This window comes from Trachurus japonicus, chromosome 15, assembly GCF_045865225.1.
Source record: "Trachurus japonicus isolate A0001 chromosome 15, Traja_1.0".
Taxonomy (NCBI): domain Eukaryota; kingdom Metazoa; phylum Chordata; class Actinopteri; order Carangiformes; family Carangidae; genus Trachurus; species Trachurus japonicus.
In genome coordinates, this window is record NC_140921.1 from 31,922,166 (window position 1) to 31,935,565 (window position 13,400).

The following is a 13,400-nucleotide window of genomic DNA, read 5'->3' on the forward strand; positions in this document are numbered from 1 at the left end:
CACCCAAAATGGAAATTTCACTCATTATCTACTCTTCCTCATGTGGACTAAGGGCTGTGAGAAGTTTCAGAGTCCTCCGTGGCTTCTCTGAGTTACAGGGGGTCTCGGCGTAGCAGTGCATGTCCATATAACGGTTGCAAATGGATACCAACTGTCTTCGTAACAAAAAGACACACCAAAAAACATCCAAATACCTCTATGCTGCTCGTATGTAATGTCCGTCTTGTATTGAAGCCCCGAAATGCGAAATTGTCCCGAAAAAAGTCTGTTTTTCAAGCTTGTTTGTAGCGGAAGCTCCTCTTCCTGGTCCGTCAAATTTGGACGAACCAGGGTCTGTCCTCTTCGCAGTTCGTTTCAAATTTGACGAACCGGGAAGAGGAGCTTCGAGAAGCTTCCGCTACAAAACAAGGTTGAAATACAGACTTTTTTCGGGACAATTTCGCATTTCGGGGCTTCAATACAAGACGGACATTACATACGGGCAGCATGGAGGTATTTGGATGTTTTTTGGTGTGTCCTTTTGTTACGAAGACAGTTGGTATCCATTTGCAACCATTATATGGACATGCACTGCTACGCCGAGACCCCCTGTAACTCAAAGAAGCCACGGAGGTCTCTGAAACTTCTCCCAGCCCTTAGTCCACATGAGGGTGAGTAGATAATGAGTGCAATTTCCATTTTGGGTGAACTATCCCTTTAAGATACAGTGCACACTGTTTACTATTGGTATGTAGTGCAATACTTGGACTCCTTACTTTTGATCATCAGATACAGTGAATGGAAATATAGATAATAAAAAATAAAATATACATTAATAACTCCAGAGCGTTCAGTGGTTTCATACTGTATGGTTAGTGTCACAGGATGCTGGCAATGCATGGAGATTCTACATATGTTAATAATACTATTATATTATAAGGAGTGGTGGTTGTGTTGTCAATGGGGGTGGGAGCAGTGTGACATTCAGACATCGGAGGAGATATGACGGTTACTGTGGCTGCTAGTGCTGATGCTGTATTTTTATAGAAGACAGGGACCAGACTCTATCTTTCCATATGGGAAAGATAACACACACACACACACACACACACACACACACACACACACACAAACCATACAGGATGTGCACCATTGAGGAAGATTCAGTCGACACCACTGAGAGTTTTGAACTATTGCTAGAACATAACTGTACTGTAGTCTGTCAGCATTGTGAAACCCCCTGATCACCTTGTCTAAAGACGGAACATGTATCTGGATCGTGGAAATTTAATTTCCGAAAGCAGATGATCAGCTGGTGAGTATAGAGAGAGGTGAACTGAGACAATTCAAATGGAAATGTCATCAGTTTCAGTGTTTGAATCTACCTGGGAAATCCAGAAAACACTCTGGAGGCAGATGAAACAACTGAACATGCAGCGTCCACTTCTCAGACTCATCAATAGAAATCTGTGCTTCCTGTGCCTCTTCTAACAGATCAGTGAAATCTGACCCTCTCCTCCCCCTCCTTTGTCTCTCCTCTGCCATGTTCGCATTTTCATGTATACACAACACACATTTACTTAGAAGTGCAAGCACTGCCACTCTTGTCAATTTACTCATTTACCCATGAAACCTGTGTGTGGAAGAATACTTACACTTTCTATGACTGTATGTACTGGAACAATGAAAAGGGGAAATAGAGATGTTCCATGACTTTGTTGACATATTTTAATTCTCTCATTAACTGTTGACCATATTCTTCCTGAATGGAGATGGTACTCGAATAAGCTAACATCGGCATTAAAGGGATAGTTCAACATTTTGGCAAATTTGCCCATTGCCATTATCCCTATAGTCTAGATAGGTTTGTTACCTTTGATTGTCATTGCAAGCAATTTTTAGAACGGTGGAGCAGAGCCGCCAGCTGCTCAGAGCTATGCTATGGAGGCTAATGGAATTTTGAAAACAACTGTGTCTCGTGACGTTCCATTATTGCCTCATAGCGTGGTGAATGTGCAGGTCACAACTTGTCCACCAGAGCGTTTTGGAGTTGTTGGATTGTTGATGAGTTTGATGATGGAAACCAAGAAATTCCATGAGTCTCTATATAGCATAGCTCTGAGCAGCTTGCAGCTCTGCCGCTAAAAATAGCCTGCAATTAAAGGTAACAAACGACTCTGTTTCACAGAGGGTGGTATTGGACTGACTTAGAGGGCGGGAATGATCACGTCATGTAGAAATATCATGCTTATACTGCCAGTGAGGGTGGTGCGAGCAGATCAGTGTGTGGTTTAAAATGACCTCACTTTATTAAATTGTACTGATGTATCAGCAGATCAACATTTTACTGTTGCAGCTGTATTAAAAAAAAGGCCTGTTCTTTTGGACGGGGTGTTGTGTTCCTTCCTTCAAATGTTGAGAAGTCTAGACCCTGGGTTTGAGTTAAAATTGACTGACAGACTGTTTTACTGACTGATTCCATCCCTGGAGGCACTAGCATTGCAAAAAGAACAGAGGCAACAAAACAGGCATAATACATGAAATAAAAAATGTGTTTTCCCAGATTTAATCACGTATCACTGTTTAACTGTTAATTTATCCGTTGATATTTACAATGTCAAAAGGTTATATCTAAGTATTTTACATCAATATCTGTATGTTTTCTCTTCCTGTGAGACAATTTCAGATGTTCAATGACTCATCCTGTGCTGTGCTCGAGGGTGTTCCCGATTTTGCATCCAATTAAAAATGATTAAAAATAGAAGTCCAGCCAGTCACTATAACAATCTCCATGCTATAAGGAGCTAATTGTGCTAACACTGTGTCCATGGTTGTGCTGACTGCCATCTTTGCCCTGCTAGCACCTTCACTCTAGGCTCAAACAGCCTATACAGGTATGTTCTCAGTCCAAAACTCTTTTCACTGTTTTCCCTTGTTACATCTCCACCCAACACACCATTGAGGTCTGCAGGGGAAGGTGAAGATGAGGAAGAGAAGTCCATTCATGCAAAACCGCTGATGCACGTTCCCGTCGAGGGAAGACTTTCATCAAGCAGTCTCTGCATTTACCTCTAAAACAACTCTGTCTGGTAACGTTCTGTTATTATCTCACAGCGTGGTGAATATGCAGGTCATAACTTGTCAACCAGAGCGATGTGGAGTTGTTGGATTGTGTATTTGATGAGTTTGATGAGGGAAACCAAGAAATCCCATTAGCCTCCGTAGCGTAGCTCTGAGCAGCTCGCAGCTCTGCTCCGCCGTTCTAAAATTAGCTTGCACCGACAAAGCAAATGCAAATTAGCTTAAAGCTATAATCTGGTACAGTGCATCAAATAGCAACATTTATGTTTGAACTGTATACTGTGCTTTTTAAATAAATTAAAATTGAATTGAATTGAAAAGGTAACAAACCTACTCCTAAATCTATAGAGATTATGGCAATGGGCCAATTTGCCAAAATGTTGAACTATCCCTTTAAGATCTCTTCAAAGTTACTGGCTACCATAGAGGGCAATTGATATCTGTAACAAGTCCCTCATAGCTTCATGTCTTTACTAAAAGGAAATGTGGAGCACTGTGTGAGAAATGATTTCCTGGTTTGTTCTGAGCCTGTGTGATCCGCCTGTACACTAATTGAAAAATTTGAGATGGATATCCTCTGTAGATGGTGCACACCCCCCTCTGCTTTGGGTGTCAACTCTCTTACCTTATCCCCCTGTCGTTGGAATGCTTTGAATATAAACACTTATATGCCTCCAGATCCTGATACCAGCACATTTCCCCCCCTCCCTGGTTTGTACCCTAAACAAAGCAACGATGAGGGTAGTGGAAACGCAAACGACAGAAATGTGTCCTACAATTTCAGGTTGAAAGCATGAGACGATCCTGTGTGTCCTTACAATATGCGGTATCCCTGAGAGGAGTTTTTGGTTTGTGAGAGTTAGGAGTTGGTGTGTGCAGTGAGGACATTTGAGTTGGCTCTCTCTTCTTCAAGGGGCCAGTTTAGGGTTAGGGTTTAGGCTTGCCCAGGGTTACCCAGGCAGCACACAGTGCTCACACAAAAGCATCCCAACCATGAAGGCTGAGAGTGGGCGACAGTAAGTGTCACATCAGCCAACATGGCTTTTGTTAGCTTATATTAGATGCAACAGTTTATTCTGGACTAATTCAATTCAGTACAACATATGGCTTTGGTATTTGCAGAAAATCACCTCTACAGCAGGTTGTTATGTAACTACAGTGTTACACAGCTTAATGACTCCTCTGACAGACTGGGTGGTCTGGTCTAGTACAAAACTATTAACCTGGATGTCAAGTGTTATTAGCAACTTGTTTGCTTTTCTTTGCTTTTTATACATTTGTGTTTTGCTTTAAACCTGTAAGAAACCTCCACAGAGGTACTAAATCTATTTACGCACTTTTTATTTTTACGTTTCTTCCAATAGACTTCTGAGGAATTATTGTTCATACTCATTAATCTTCTCCTAGTTACATAATAAACATACAGTATTAGCTCATAAGAATATGATGGATTGACCTGACTGAAAATGATGTATCCTTAGGCTATGTAAAATATGTGAATAACTCTTCTATTGCCTTGGTTACATGGTGTTGCCTCAGGTCACTACCTTGAAAGCACAACCTAATAATACAATGGTTGTAACTCCATACTCCACATAGTACAGTAGTAAAAATGTTATGACACTTTAAGACATTTTTTGTCATTTCAGTTCTAAAACATTAAGAGGTATGAAAACTCTCCATAGACGTCTCAGTGGGTGGAGGAATCAACTTTCAAAGCTTTAAAGACACATTCCATTTACTCTCTCTGAAGAATGGATTGCTTTTCCTTTCTCTTTTGTGAGTATGTGTAAAGGCAGTACAGTATACACAAAGTCAAATGAATCCCTGGCAGAGTGAAGCCAGAGCTGCAGGACCATTGCAGGCCTACCTCAAGACACAGGTATTTTTATAGACCTTGAGCAAGAAGAGCAGAAGTAACAATTAAAAATATATATTTCTATGCAAAATCCAGATTCAACTTAGACTCCAGTGGACTTTGTACTTTCTTGGCTGCCTTCAAACATCAACATGTGTAATTTGTTTGTAGACGTAGAATGTAAATCTGTCTTCAGTTCACTATACACTGATACTACATGATTCTATGTTTCAGTGCCTCTGCTCTGTATACTTGCACAAGGAAAATATCAGATACAGATTTAAATGAGGCCTTAACATTTTAGCAAATATTTTGAGGGCGCTTAAATTTAGGGTAAAATAAAATAGTGTAAGTGGTTCATCATTAGGTTTTTAATATGTTTAGGGGATGAAATGTGGCCAACACTGCATAGCTGAGAACGCCTGCACATAAAAGGAGACACGAAACATTCTCAGCTGATCCATGCGGAATGAAAAGGACATCAGCATACAGTTGACCTCCCAACAGTCAGCACGGTGGAGGTCGATGCGGCCTCTGCAAGGTGAAGGTACATGTAGGCCCAGGCCCAGCCATCCTTTCCCTCACCGTTAGGCAGCTCTCTTTCAGATGCCCGTAGGTTACAAAATATATCTGTGAATGGCTACACTGAAGAGCTTGTGTAAGATAGATATGCATGATGTAAGTTTACATCAGGGTAAAAAAAAAAGGATCAACCTATGAGGAGGCCCAGTCGGCATGTGTAAGCTGTGTGTGTGTGTGTGTGTGTGTGTGTGTGTGTGTGTGTGTGTGTGTGTGTGTGTGTGTGTGTGTAGCCTACCAGGTGAGATTTGCCCCCGCTGTCCTACAGCTTCCTGGGTAATGGACTGTCTCTGCTCTATCAAGTTAAACATAATAAGACGACATAATACCGGAAGTAGATTCATTACATCCTTGACTAAAGGATTGTGACCAATTTAATTGTAAAGTTGAGGCTGTATATTTTATTCAAAGAACGGTGTCACAGAATATGGAAATATTGGACATGCATAAACATGCTGATGTCCGGATACACTTGTTTTGTACACAATTGTAACTAATTCGACCTTTTACTTTGAAAGGAGTGACCGGAAACGGCTTGTTGCCATAGCTGCGGGCTCTGCGCTAACTTGGCAGCGGTCTGTCAGCTGAAGGGGGCCGGACTCAGTCCAGTTTTCTTCCTACAAAAACCTCCAGAGTTGACAGAAGAGCGCGGGACCGGGGACAGCAGAAAGCGGCTTCAGGGGGGCCATGCAGACCGGGAGGCTCCGAGACCGGCGCTGTCCTCAAGTTCAGACCTGGTTCAGACCGGCTTTCACATCACCAAGTTCATCCCTGCTCCGGCAGAGTCGCTGAGGACAAGTGACAGGCATCGACGGAGGACGGAGTCCCGCTCCGCCCTCTCTACATTTATCTCACTGTTTGCCAGGAATGGTGACTGTTAAAAAAAAGGAAAGAAAGAAAGAAAGAAAGAAAGAAAGAAAGAAAGAAAGAAAAGAACAGAAAAAGTGACCCTGAAATGTAAAGAGCCGCAGTCAGAGCTGCTCCGTTGTCTCCAGCTGCTGTCCACAGGGAAGTGGTCATGGTGAGTTCACTTACCTTCGGAATGATCCGTTGTCTCTTGTCCGGGCTCACGCCAAACTCCTGCCAGAAAATAGTAGAGTTTGCTTCAGCGTAGCTTTCATCATACTTCTATACACTGTAAAATACTCTTGGGGTTTTTTGCGGCATTGCAACAGACACTCTTAAATTCGGCAGAGATGGGACATCGGCAGAGATGGGACATCGATCAATGTCTGTTTATTTAACACATTTGACCAATGAGAGACAGGAAGAGGTTTCATTGACTAAAATTATCCTAATATAGTAGGCTAGCCTAATATAGATTAGGCTATAAGGTTGCATGCAAAAAGTGCTAATTTGATTGATTTCTCTATCAAGTTTAACGCGAGAACTGCATTTCACTCACTGTGTGAATCAGCTGTGGTGTCTGTCAGATGTGAAACTGAATGTTAAGTAGAAACTGAAGCTTTCTTATTTAGAGAAAAATGTTCCACAGTGCACATCTGTGGGTAGATGATGAATATAAAAAAAAAGCCTTGAAGATTACTTTAATCTCGATCTGTAAGTGAGCTGTAGCCTAGTAGGCCACATTTCATTAGGCTACATGAATATTTATTAGTAATATTTTTTTTCCTGCTGAAAATGATAGGATGAGAATTGATTTCAGAAGTAGTCAAATTACACCCACTTTGAGAGAACAGTAGAGTAGTTTTTAGAATTTCTCAGTTGTGAATTGTACAGTCTTTTTACAGTTCAAGTAGGCTGCTCCAGAAATAATGTCAAGTAATCAGGTCACACATTAATAGAATGTGTGTTTAGAATATAATAAGGGGATTTAGAGGTGGGTAACCCATTTAAAGTTGATGCACCAAAGGTTATAGTCCTTTAAAGGATCATATATTAACTATTTGAAATATTAAGTAGATTTGAACCAGTGTGTGGGACCTTGCCTTACAAGAATGCTTGTTTTTTTCTTTTTCTTTTTAAAAAAAAAATTTGTTAGTTGTTTGTCTTGTGCCAATCTTCAACCAGAGGTTAGGGTTCAATCGTGTCATCATTTGTCATTAGATCACCGGCTAGACAATTTCCAAGCGTACGTTTTAAGGAGGTAATGAGTAATCTGTGGTGGGTTGTGTATAATCATGACCCTCTCAGCCCTGACTATTCATCCGTCTCTTTCCTCCCTTGAGATGATGGTTGGTTTGGTTCCCAGGCAGAGCGAGGAAAAGCATTCACAGTGACAAAAGTGTCTAACAATTATTCCAGCACAGAGCTCTTACGTGAAATCTAAGAAATTCTAAGCAAAGGACACCAGATTTTTTTTTTCCAGGACATTAGGATGATGGTCCCCGTGAAAAAAGGAAAACTAAATCCATGCTCTGTGGCACTGATGTAGAAAGTCTATTTAGTTTATTATGTTTCAGGCTGGTCTAGAAATCTGCTTGCAATAGCCACATACTGGATCATATATGATTTGATGAATATGTGAATCCATCCACACTCTGTCCAACTCAGTGTTGAGTGTTAACATGTACAGTAGCAACAGAACCAGTGATCTGCTCTGGCTGTGACCATGAGATCAGTGAGCTGAGAACTCCACCAGAGCCTTGATGTCGCCGACTCCTCCATCAGTTCCAATGTACTGTAGTCTAATGCAGCAGTGATTTACAGTGGCTTTCATACTGAAAATATGTTGTTGTCATAGAGATTACACAGGAAGTTAGGGTTAGGGTTGAGTTGAATGCAGTTTCTGTCCTTGTGATCTTGCCTGAGTGTGTATGTGCGTGTGTGTGTTTGCATGTACGTCAGGTTGTTTGTGTTGATCTAGGCCTCTGGGCTCTTTGTGTTTGAGGAGGGGTCTCCGGCCTAGCGCAGCTGACCCCAGGGTTGCTATGGAGACAACAGGAGCCACTTCCTGAATTCTCAGCCCATCCCACAAAACATTATAGGGCGGGGATCTCAAGCTGAACTCATGACAGGAGTGGAAAAAAACGGAAGAGGGCAAATTCTCTTTTAATTGAATAGTTCATTCTGTAGAAATGTGATGAATAAACACTGTGAAAAAAGACCCGAAAACAATGCCCTTATAAAGAAACATGACGAAGGGGAACTGGTCGTCAGACTGCGATATGGTCTGAATCACATAGTCTATCTCTGTTGGTTCAGTTCACAGAGTCAATTATCTGGTTCCTTTTAGCACACAGTTATCAATAATGATGATGTAACAAAGCCCAGAGATTAGCCTAATTGTAGGCTACTAGTTGTTTCATTTGGCAAAATCTGAATATAGCCTACTACCCATAAATATATATGTATAAGTGTATAATCGCTATAAAATAACATTTGTTTGGTTTTCGTAGCCTTATAATTTTTCTTTTATATATACATATAACAAGGGTCTTGCTTTAGAGAGTGTCTCCATCCTGCGCCGCCATGTTTGTACGGCAGCCTGAAGGGAAAATCCAGCCAGTCAGAGAGCACGTCTCGCGTTCATAGCCAACGAAGAAGAAGGCAGAAGGGAAGAAGAAGGAGGAGGAAACAGCAGACATATCATAAAACGGCTTAGATATCATCTCATTGCTATATGCTCCTGAAATACTCCCAGTCGTCCCGGTGTAGGTACCAAATGTGTCCGGGCTGCCAGATTTGTCCGGGGCCGTGACTAGCGATGACGTGGCACATCGTGATTGGTCGTGAAGATTTATAAAAGTTGTAGGTAGACGAAAGTGAGCTATTTATATTTTCTAATGATAACATTAAACATTTACACAACTAACAGTGACGAAAATGATTAAAATACTGTAATTAGCGGGGGCGTTCACGAACGTTTGTTTGATGTTGCCTAGGAGATCTGAGCCAAATCTGGCGAGAGTGTGTTGTTGAGCCAGAGACAGGTCTTGAACAAAGTTCATTTTCTCCTGAATTGTCCGTCTGAAAATTGCCATTTTTGTGTTTAACTGTTCAGAAGAGATGTGGCTTTTGACAAATGAGTCCAATATTTACTATGGGGCAAGTGACTAACTTCGCCAACATCCGCGGTAGCATCCAAGTAACGCATTACGCCACCACGACCAATCACGATGTGCCATGTCATTGCCAGTCGCTGGCCCGGACAAATCTGGCAGCCCGGACACATTTGGTACCTACACCAACAACAAGTTTTTTTGTCCTCTGAGGCCACCATCACTTTGCTGACGGGAGGGGTGAGTGCAAGCAAGCGAGTGAGCCCCCCCATCTTTTTTACACACTGGACCTTTAAAGACCTGAAGTTGGGGAAACGTTGCTTACCCCAAAGTTTCAAAATCTCTCTATGCTGTCAAACACCTTTGGAAGTCACTAATTGATACACTATACCCATGGTAAATTCCTCAAAGGTAAACATTTTGAAGGCCCTTCCTCGAGCCTTTAGCTAAGCTAGCAAGGCTAATCCCCTCAGCTCTGTTCTTAACGCACAGACATGAGGGTGGTATCAACCTGCTTATCTCCCACTGACAGTTATCACTGTGCCGATTTAAAATACCTGAGCACGTGTACAGCAGGTGTAACAAAATTCAAAACCTACACAAATGTCGAAGTGTTAGAAAGTGTTAGGTGTTCACTGAGTGGGACCAGGGGGTTTATGATCAACTTTTTCCAACAGCATTGTACAACAGTTTCCTGTGAGCCCCCAGCGCTCCGCACCCGAGGGTGTCGAGGAACATTAACCCAACGTTTCTTGTCCTTTAAGAGTCCAAAGTGTTAATAATCAGAATTCTGGTTTCACAGGCCAGCGGCTCTGTTAGTATTCAGGACCCCGATCAGAATATCCGCTGGTCCATTAAACTGCTGACAGTGACTGATACACAAGGTCAGCCTGTTAGAGAGGGAGAGCTGCACCAAGGAGGAAGGGAGGGCGTTGAAGAAAGGGCGGGTTTGGTGCGATCAGATAAAGAGTGGAAACTTGTAGGACAACTCACACACACACTGACACATTAATGTGAAGGTCATGGCAAGCGTTGTGAATGAAGATTAGAAGCTAAATTGTAATCTAATAATGCAGCCCTAGGCACATATTCTATGTGTTTAATATGACTGGCACATCGATCTCAGAAAAGGACTGTTGGAGGGAAGGTGCCGACTCTGTCTGAGCAGCGTTCCAGACGTGTCACTTTAACACTGTGTTTTTTGTGTGAGATGCTTCAGCTGTTGGAGGCACTCCAGCGTAGAAGTGGAAAGTCCTCAGAGCCACTGCTGGGAACTGTAAATCTACAATCTGCTGGGTTGAGCAGTAACTAGCAGAGTGGAGGTTCATCTACACCTCCACTGCTCCACGTACTGAGTCACCAATTACACTCCAGTCAGGAGACGTCCACAGACGGCACTGTGTGTAAACATTATGGAGGTGGTGCAGTGTAAATCTGTCAGGGTGTAGACGATGGACTCTGGAGAAATGTTTTACCAGGAATAATAGGGCTGATCTTTCTTAAACCTTTTTTTTTCTTCTTTTTTAAAAGTAGCCTATATATTTTTTGGCTATTTATTGCCTTTTTTAATCGATAGCACAGTGGAGAGAGAGACAGGAAATGGGGAGGCAGAGAGGGGGAAGGACATGCAGAAAAGGGCTTCCCGATGCGGATTCGAACCGGGACCCTGCGGTGAGGACTGGAGCCTCAACATGCGACGGCTGCTCTACCAAAATAAACGCTGCCCCCTTTCTTAAACCTTTTGAAATGAACTGTAGTTTATTCATTGTCATTAAATTTAGATGGATGCCAATTGCATAATTAGATCTTGGTCTAAGCCATTCTGGATGTTGATCGGCTCCCTGTTGCTGATGAGATGTACTCATTTACTCATTGTTAAATCTATTGAAATTTTCAGTCAATTTGCTCGGTCTAAGTACGTTAGATACTAGGGCTGGGACGATATGCTTTTCTCCCGATTCGATTCTTATACGATTTTTTGGATGGCGATTCGATTTAAATTGCGATTCTACGATATTGCCAATTCACACACAATTACTGTAGGAGCCTATAAATTAAAGCAGAAGTAAGCGATCCAGTCGTTTTGGCTAATGCTGCGTTCCAGGCAGGCTTTTGAAACCGTAAATTACAGCTTCAAGTCACAACTTACGACTTTGTAGCGTTCCAGGCAACCCACTCGTGTTTTTCCGACCTGTTTTACCTGTGAAAGTCACTATAACGGCCACTCGTAACTTCCGATCTGTGAACTCGTACCAGATCAAACTGGTACGACTTCACAGGTCAGAAAAACACGAGTTACGGGTTGCCTTGAACGCACCATAACGTCTTGTCAGCCGATGGAGTTGGCAGCCCCCGTCCTCGTCCCTACGTCACCACATTCAGGCGCATCCCTTGGCTGCACACACAGCCCTCCATGCCGTTCTCTCTCCTCATTGGATAAAACTTGTATGTAGGATACGAGAAAAGTTTTCTCCTCGACTCAGAGCAGAGCAGAGTGACTGAGAGACCCGTGTTTCGGTCCAAACACTCTATGTAAGTAATTGCTGTCGGAAGATATAACTATTTAAGACTTATATTAACACAAAAATATCGTTTACTTCTGCTTTAACATACTCCATTATAAAGTGAACTTAAACCCTTTTCAAAACCTGTACTCTCTGTATGTAAAAAAGGCTAACAAATGCACATTGCACAATATTTCAAAAAATTCAAAAACAAAACAAAAAAATCGATTTAAAAATCGTCAAAAAGGATATTGCGATATTTATGTGAATCGATTTTTTCTCCCACCCCTATTAGATACTGTGTCATAACTTTCTGATTTAGTGCACATTTCCTTCCTAATTTAGTCCTTTGGAATTTGGTCCAAAAAGGCCATTTAATAGTGCATTTACATAGTGTGTGTATCATTTCTCCGAAAAAGTTCCTAAAATAAGCACAATGTTTAAAGGCACTACAAGGAGTTTTAGAAAGCAAAGTGTTTTCACACTACATTTCCCATCAGCCTCCGCGCACGGTGAAATTCTTGGACCGGCGCAAGACGGACAAAAGCGAAAACATTTGCCAACAATGTTTTCATTCATCAAGAATGAAAGTCGGAGGTTAAAAGACGATCAGATACTGTCGTAGTTCCGACCATAAACGGTGATTCGGTGGCGTTATTCCCATGACCCGCCGGGCAGCGTCCGCGAAACCGAAACTAGGAAATGCTGGGCGAGTCGACCACTAAATAATAATAACTAAATAACTATAAAGACAAAACGAATATTTATCGAAAATGGAGCCATTAACAAGTGGTAAGGTAGATTCATCCACATTAAGATGAGACTCTTTTAGAACCAAAAGCAGACTCCTCTGGGTCTCTTTAAGAAGAGAGAGATAGAGAGAGAGGGAGAACACGCAAGTAATCAGCAAAGTCAGGAAGCTGTACATGCATGGAGACCTCCAAGTACATGGAGACATGTACTTGGAGGTCTGAGGTGATGAAACTCCAGGAAAGCTGCAGAACTTCAAAGGGCGACTTTGGCACCCAGCGCAGCTCGAGGTCATCTGAAGTGGCCGGTCCCTTGATGTAGTGTACCTTTAATAGTGTTTAACCTGGCACACGCACTCTCTCATTGTGTTGGTGTATTTGTGATGTAGAAGAAGTGCCTCTTGAGTGGATGAAAGAACACACAGACACGGCGCTTGCCGTACTTTAAAGGTTTCCTCTGCAGCTTGTTTTAAACATCAATATATCACCATTGAATGGGCTGTCACCTCGGCATATTTACTGTACACACAACGTCCACCCTCCCTGCACCAGTGACATTGCTGCAGTGCACTTATTAACCTTGAAGGGAATAAGTCCAATAGATTTTAAAGGGCTCTTCTGGGGAAAAAAAAGAAACTTCCTGCCTTTATTCCCAGAGTTGAGATGGTGAAGATTGATATCAATATCA